At 36.3% G+C, this 8,531-nt stretch overlaps 1 long non-coding RNA gene across 1 annotated transcript; it reads right to left on the reverse strand.

The window, feature by feature from the left end:
- Positions 1-908: 908 nt before the first annotated feature.
- On the reverse strand, positions 909-7,735 carry LOC126975534 (uncharacterized). Its single transcript, XR_007731746.1, has 3 exons — positions 7,590-7,735; positions 3,002-3,133; positions 909-1,028 (listed from the first exon to the last, which is right to left on the reverse strand). It is a non-coding gene; the product is annotated as an uncharacterized LOC126975534 (long non-coding RNA).
- Between the last annotated feature and the right edge of the window lie 796 nt (positions 7,736-8,531).

An 8,531-nucleotide genomic window follows, 5' to 3' on the forward strand; every position in this document is an offset into this window, starting at 1 on the left:
TTTGAATAAATAATAGGTAAGTAATAACTTTGACCTTTAAAAGAAAATAAAATATATCCTTATGACATCAAAAAATCAACTATAAGACCCAATGATGTTCTATACATTAAACCAAATAACTGCAAATCCCTTAAGTGCTTTTCATTATCAACTTAGATATTTAAAGTAGGTAAATAAAATGTCAATAACAGAGCAATATACTCAACTGTTTATGTGAACTTCTAGCAAGTGTTGTTTGATTCTTTTTTTTTAAAGCAGTGACAGTTATACGACTTGGTTATCTTAAATAATGGTTTTTTTTCATCCCAAAACCATACTCTCGATATTTTTATGTGACTATTACTTAAAAAATTCATATATTAAATCTAATATATAAAATTCTCGTGTCATGGCGTATACTTTGAACTCCACCGAAACGGCTTGACCGATTTTCATGAAATTTTGAGTGCATATTGGGTAGGTCTGAGAATCGGACAACATCTATTTTTCATCCCCCTAAATGTTAAGGGTGGTCCACACGAATTTTTTTTTTTTAAATTTTTGACTTTTTTTTTTAAATTTGTTTGCTTATGATTAAAAAATACATACAACTTCAAATTTTCACCCATCTACGATCAACAGTTACTTTTGTATCGCGATTTTAATATCGGCAATACAACGTTTGCTGGGTCAGCTAGTATTTTATACAATCGTTTTTTATATTATATTGATCATTATAGATTATATTAAGTGTAATATCTTCGCTTGAAAATATTTTTTCTCAGGCTGTTGCCAACGAGTTTATAAGTAGTCAACTGATATTTCAGGAAAATAATATCTATATACATAAATATATCTTTATTTACATATCAATAAAACATTATTTAGTCAAACAAGTGAAATTATTAGATATTACGTAATGTTATAGTGCCGCCTCCAATTATTTCTTTACCGGTGGAGAAGTAGGCAAGACCTTTACTAACTCCATTGGGAACTGGAATTGGGAAGTCTCTTGGAGGTAACTCACAGTCCGTTATTATATATGTACCCTGGAATTATAAAATAGTTAAGTAATAATATAATATTTAGTTAACATATATACGAGCATATTACCTACTCAATTTGATGCTGCTGAGTAATAGCATTGTATATTGGATACAGCACCTTGCACAGTGATGAGTATCAAGTACGTGAAACTTATTGGTTTTAAAGTTACAGCAGTTTGACCTGATTCATGCCGTCAAGTTCCACCTTCGTCGGACACGCCCCTAATTAGAATATCATCCCCATCATCTATATGTGAAGCCTTCCCCCACAGTGCAGTTTTCAATGAATTTTCTTCCACGTACAACCAAGCTGTGGAATGAGCTTCGTCAGGCATTGTTTCCAGGATGATACGATATGGATACCTTCGATATTAGCGCAAACACCTTTCAAAAAGGCCGACAACGCTCCTGTGATTACTCTGGTGTTGCAAGATAACGTAAGCGGCGGTGATCACTTAACACCAGGTGACCCGTACGCTCATTTCTCCTCCATAAAAAAGAGTGATTTTCTTTTATGTTCAAATTCAAAAATGAAAAATGTAATAAGCCTTATTGTGTAAAGATTTTTTGGGTTTAAGGATAAAAAAACTACGTTTAAAAAAACCGACTTCAAAAACAGAAAAGTATGAAATAACTAAAAATTTAATTTAATACACCTCTTATGCAAACCTTTACCTTTAATATTAATAAAATACTATTGTGCTAAACTATAATATTATGTGCCTATTATATTATATTTACATAAAATCTATCGATAGGTAATTGATAGATTTTAAGTCGGTGCGAAGCCCTAATAATCATAAAAAAGCCGTATACAAAAAACAATTATTTCACCGAGGTAGACAAAAATTTTCATAAAAATGTTCATAAAATGAAAACTACTGGGCCAAACTATATAAAATTTTTATGGGACCAAATGGCATCTATTTTGCATCGAACTAAAGAAGAATCACGTAAATCGGATAATATCTCAGAGTAATCGGTGTACATACATAACAAAAATACCGATCGTATTGAGAACCTCCTCCTTTTTGAAGTCGGTTAAAAAGACCTGGCATACATCATTACCCCACAATTCCATGATAGGCCGATGATTATCGCAAATACTTTGGCGTAACAAAATAATAATCCTTAAGTATTCTTATTCCGCGGGCTGTAGAAAGAGGAGTACTGTAATAAATCTATATATATAACAATTAATTGCTGTTCGTTAGTCTCGCAAAAACTCGAGAACGGCTGGACCGATTTGGCTAATTTTGGTCTTGAATTATTTGTGGAAGTACAGAGAAGGTTTAAAAGGTGAATAAATAGGAAAATACTCGGAATTAAATAAAAACAACAAATATGTTTTTCCTTTGATGCGTACCCTGTCGAATTTATTGACGCAACGGTTTGACAGTTATGCTGTGAAACAATTTTATTACAACAACAGGGTGCATTTTTACGAAGCAATTCTTGATTTTATGATATATTATTGACAAATTCATAAAAAAAACATTATTTTATTTATTATATACAGAACAACGTCTGTAGGGTCAACTTGTAAGGAATAAATACTACCAATGAAAATATTATTATACCGCAGTATTTACTTATATAACGTTTATTTAAGTATCATAAAATTATTTATATACAACTAGAAATAAACCATTTTTATTTTACTTTACAACTTTATACAATATTGAATATTATTTATTTCTCGTCCATTTGTTGTGAGTGGTACTTACTAGAGGCTAATGGTAACTGAAGTATAATACATATGGTCTAGTTGACCAACTAACATTTGGATGTCAAATTTGGTGTGCGCGCGCGTCGTAAAATTCACTCTGAAAGTTTTTCCATAACGCGACAAAACAAGTTTAAATTAAAAAATATTTTAATACTCCATCGCTGATCGCAGAAAATTCGCCTTCATCTACGTTTTCCAACTCTTCCGTTCTGAACAATTTATAATCTTACAATATAATCATAATTACCGGAACGATTGGACAGGATATGATGTTGGAGTGGCGCTTCAAGAAGGTCTGGAACCAGGAGTACTTAAAACAATCACACAATTTAAGCGTAATCGAAAGATTTTGGTTTTGAAATGTAAACCCAAACGTTGCCTGAAAAATAAAAGTTTTCTTTAAAAAAACAAGTTAGAATTTGATTATATTTTTATTCAGAATGGGATGTGACATCACTTATTGAAAGTCAAATCTACCACCCATTCAAAACGAATGCCTCAGACCTAAGAAAAATGGGCACAAACTCAACGAGCTTTTTTTTCATCAAAAAATATGTGTACAAAGTAATATTGTACAATTAAACTTATAGCCTGAGGGCAGTCGCTCCATTCCCAATCTGTGGTATAATTAAGAAAGTCATTTATGTAATGGTCACCTTTACCACACAATTTTTTACAATTCTTTTGAATAACATAACACTTTTCTTTTGAACATTTTCTGGGATCTTGTAAATGCATATACATCGACCCACAAAAGGCTTACTAACTTGACTTAGCCGAGTAGTAGGCATTATAAGTTTAGTAGGCATTATTAGTTTTTATGAACATAAATTACATTATCAAGAAAATATTGAGAAGCAACAGTCAAGATGTTAATTTCTTTGAATTTTGCTCTCAATAATTCTATAGGATAATAATTCCTAGGTTATAAATAGCGCGAATAGCCCTCTTCTGCAGCACAAATATTGTATTAATATCGGCATTGAATTGCCCCATAGCAATATACCATAGGACATAATACTATGAAAATAACTAAAGGATACTAGTCGCGCCTTATCTATGTCAGTTAATTGTCTAATCTTTTTAACCGCGTATCCTGCAGAACAAAGTCTGTTCGCCAATCCTTCAATAATTGTAATTTGGAATCTAGAGTTATGCCAAGAAATATAGAAGATTCCACTGGTTTTATCACCTCTCCGTTTAACAAAACACTTGCATCTAAATTTTTGACATTTGGTACGGTAAGTTTTATATATTTCATTTTCTTGCTATTTAACAATACGTTATAAGCGCTAAACCAGTACACGATGTCCCATAGAATATCGTTCACTTCGTCACACATAGCTTGGTTTCTTTCAACTTTGAAAATCAGTGAAGTGTCATCCGCAAACAATACTACCTCTGTTTTTTCTCTATAATATTAGGAAGATCATTTATATAGATAAAGAAGAGGAACTGTCCAAGAATAGACCGTTGGGTTGCACCCATACTGAGTGGAGTCTCAGTAGATCTGCTGCCGTTTACGTTGACCTTCTGAATTCTATGGTTTAGATGTGAAATCAGAAGATCGAGTGCAGATCCTTTTATGCCACAGTGACACAGCTTCCTTACCAGCGTTGACTGTTGAACACAATCAAAAGCCTTAGATAAATCATAGAAGATAACAATTGCATTCTGCGATTCCTCCCAGGCATCAAAAATATTCTTGATTAGCTCAACACCTGCATCCGTTGTTGGACGTCCCCTAGTAAAGCCAAATTGTTTCAAATGAACTAACTTTTGAGAGTTAAAGTAATTTGGCTTAAAATTATTTTTTCAAAAATTTTACTAGGGTCGACAAAACCAACACAGAACGATGGTTATTCAGGACAGAAGAGCAACCAGATTTAAATATTGGTGTAATTTTACTATGTTTCAGAATGTCAGGAAACACGACGTCATGATTCATACAATTATTGCAAGATATGGAGCTATGACATCAATTATTGAACTTATTATTTTAACAGAAATTCCCCATATATCATCATCTAAAATTGAAAATTTGTTGACGTTCTCTAACATTTTCCAGAAGAAGTGACTCAGCAACACTGGTGGATGAGACAAGAATGTTTGTGATAGAGACTGGAATGACAGAAAAAAAATCTCAAAAGCAGTAGCAGCTTCCTGCTGAGATTGAATTATTGTATTGTTTATTGATAGATTGTATTCAATGTTGCGGTCTTTCACTCTTCCAGATTCTCAGTTAATAACATTCCAAATAATTTAAATTATTAAAAGTTTCGTGAGTCATTATTAAATAATTTATTAATACGGCTTTACGCACGTTTTTGTCGGTACCGACTAGTTTCGGACCATTCAGAGGCCCTTTATCAGGGGTGAGCGTGGTGGGTTCGCGATAACGTCCTACCTCTTACTGCGGACTTGGGCTCGTAGTGCGCGGCTGGACAGGGACAGTCAGTGATACCAGCACTTATAAAAAAGGTAAACTACAACCCCACAGCTCGTGTAACTTCCAAATTGAACAATGTTGTTGTTCCTATCCTCGTTATCAGACGAAGAAAGAAAGTGCGTCCAATGAACCCAACACCTGCCGAATACATAAACCAAACTGGCCTTTACTTCCCATTATGAGTCAAATTAACGCGCCTACATATTAAAGTTCACGTCATACAGGCAAGTATTTTGTCAGACTGTGACCGGAAAACCACTGAGCTTTGTAAGAGACTCCACAAATTTCATACATCGTATTTGTAACAAACGTAAACTTTTTAATTTTAGTACATTTATTGACCTCAATATTAAAAGAGGCTAACTGACTGTATATACTAACAACAATGGCGCGCTTGACATCTGCACAGGCTATTTCAATGGTACGTTCATCAGAGTTGCCCACAATATCTTCTCGTTCTTTGAATTTAAAAGACGAAGACAGCTAACGTCGCAAATATATCGATCTCAGTGACTCTTACATCTTTGTGCCGTTTGGCGTCAAACACTTGGCCCGTGATACAGAGGCGCGGAAAATATTCAAAGTACGAGGGGAGGCTGATAAGTAATCTACCTAACTATGAAAGAAAAGACTTTGATGGCTAGTTTTTTTTTTTTCTATATAGTCTCCTGCAAGTGAAATACACTTATGACATTTGCAAATAAGTGACATCATGCCTATGTTATAATAGTAATTTTTATTTTGCTCGTCAAAATGGTCAGTCACAGCCTCCTTCATTTCTTCGTCCGTCGAAAATCTGCGACCCCTCAATTTTTTCTTTAAATCTTTGAATAAGAAATAGTCACAGGGAGCCAGATCTGGACTATAAGGTGGATGGTTAATTTCTGTGAAGCCGTTTTTGCTCAGGGCTGACCTCGCCGTTAAGGCTGTGTGTACAGGAGCATTGTCTTGTAAAATCAGAACACCTTTGCTGAGTTTGCCTCTCCGCTTTTCTTTGATTTGTTCACGAAGCTGGTCAAGCAAGTTTGCATAATATTCAGCATTCATTGTTGTATTTTTAGGCAAATAATCTATCATCAAAATCCCTTCGACATCCCAAAATACGGTGGCCATTAGTTTTCCAGCCGATGGCCGAACCTTGAACTTCCTTGGCGGCTTTTCTCCTTTAAATTTCCATTGCATTGACTCTTGTTTGCTTTCCGGATCCCACTGGCGAATCCAAGTTTCATCACAGGTCACAATTCGAGAGATAGTCTCTTCTTCTTTTCCTTTGACCACGTCTAGAAATGCCTGACAACATTCTACTCGCCTTTGTTTGTCAAAGGGGTCAACATTCTAGGGACCCAACGCGCGCTCACCTTGGACATGCCCAAATGTTCGTGAATAATTTCATGAACTCGTTCCTTGCTAATGCCCACATCTCTGGCTATCTCCCACTGCTTGATTCGCCGATCTGCAAGAATCAGGTTCTTCACCTTTTCAACATTATCTGCGGTAACAGCAGAAATTGGCCTTCCACTACGTGGGTCGTCTTCCAGGCTCTCACGGTCATGTTTAAATTGCTTCGACCAAAACTTTATGACGAATTCAGAAGGACTTGAATCACCAAACACCTTTAACATGCGCTCTCTGATCTGCGTAGGCGTATTTCCTTCTTTACTTAGGAATTTAATCACTGCTCGATGCTCAAATTTCATCATTTTACAATTTTCTTTCGACATGGTGAAATCAAAGCCGCGCCAAAAAAACAAAAGCAAGCGAAAAAAAATAAGCGTCATAATTTTGAAAAAGGAATAAATATAGAATATGATTTTGCAGTGGCCAGTTCGATTTTCAAAACTTTCTTTAACAAAGTAGATTTTATATCAGCCACCCCTCGTACTATCTTCTCGCCTCAATACGGCTACTGGAAACCCAGCAAAAAAGACATGTACTAATTTAAATTTTAGGATGGTTTTTTACATTATAACGTTGTTTTTTATTTTTAAAATAATATTTTTAGGGTTCTTCTAATAAAATAAATTAACAATATGAGAATATACTGCAGAAACTAAGGTACATATTCGTAAGCAACTAAACATTTTTTAACAAAATCAAATTTCTAAAGAAAATGAATTTATTGTGAAAGAATAGGATAATTTAATACAATGTGTTCCGTGCTCACGTGACAGCAGGTTATTCATCATTTCAGTCGGAAAACGACAACTGCTGAACAAAAGCCTCCCCTCAAAGATCTCCACGACGATCGGTCCTGCGCTTCCCTCATCCAATGTATTCCGGCGATCTTGACCAGATAAAGGGCCTTCTTGTGCCGGTGATTATCGATTACCCCTCCATCATTGATATTAGGCACCCAATTACCTATATCCTGGCGTTGACTTCTTACCGTTACATTGTTCCCAAAGGTTTTCAGGGTAGTCACGGTGATCGTTGAAGTGTATGCCGAGTCTCTGCTTTTCCTAACAGTGAGCATGTGTGCGTGAGACACATACTTCGGGTTCACGTAGTCGATTGTGCCTCGCTCCTGTTTCGGAGGTTTCTGTAAAAATTCTTAGAGGTAATAAATATTATGTAGTGCAAACTAAATAAGCCAGCAAAATTTGACCAGCTGTAGTCAACTCACTTAGTCCATGCTAAGCATATAAAGCTATTGCTATGGCACGCAGTTGAGTGCTAGAGTTAATTTTATTTTTATGGAAAAGGAGGACAAACGAGCTTACGAGTCACTTGGTGTTAAGTGATCACCTGCACCCACATTCTATTGCAACACCAGAGGAATCGCAGGAGCGTTGCCGGACCGCCACACATCCAGATGGTGGGGATGATATCCTAACTTTTGGCATGTCGTGGTGGAATTCGGCGGCAGGAATTAGGTGAAACAGCTCTTCGGAACACTCACCGTGATAAATGCGGTAGCTCACAATGAAGCGATGTCTCTACGCAACGCCAAGTGATCCAGCCGTTTACAGAGCTGCTCTGCGTTGCACGCGGTCAAATGGATCGAGCTGATACTGGGGTGCGCCAGACCAGAGATGACAGCAATACTCCATGTGTGGCCGGACCTGCGCTTTGTAGCGCGCTAGAATGTGGGCCGGCTTGAAGTGTTGCCGTGCCCTATTGATGACGCCCAGCTTCTTCGAAGCCAATTTGGCTTTGCTCTCCAGATGGCCCCGAAATTGGCAATCGCGCGAGAATTCGAGACCTAGTATTCCGATACTAGACGAGGCTTTAAGAGAAGTGTTGTCGAAGAGCGGTGATACGACAAATGGGGTTTTTTAGTGGTAAACGCGCAAACTTGAGTCTTCTGGGGGTTGAATTGGACAAGATT

This window comes from Leptidea sinapis, chromosome 36 (genome assembly GCF_905404315.1).
Source record: "Leptidea sinapis chromosome 36, ilLepSina1.1, whole genome shotgun sequence".
In the NCBI taxonomy this organism is placed as follows: Eukaryota; Metazoa; Arthropoda; class Insecta; order Lepidoptera; family Pieridae; genus Leptidea; species Leptidea sinapis.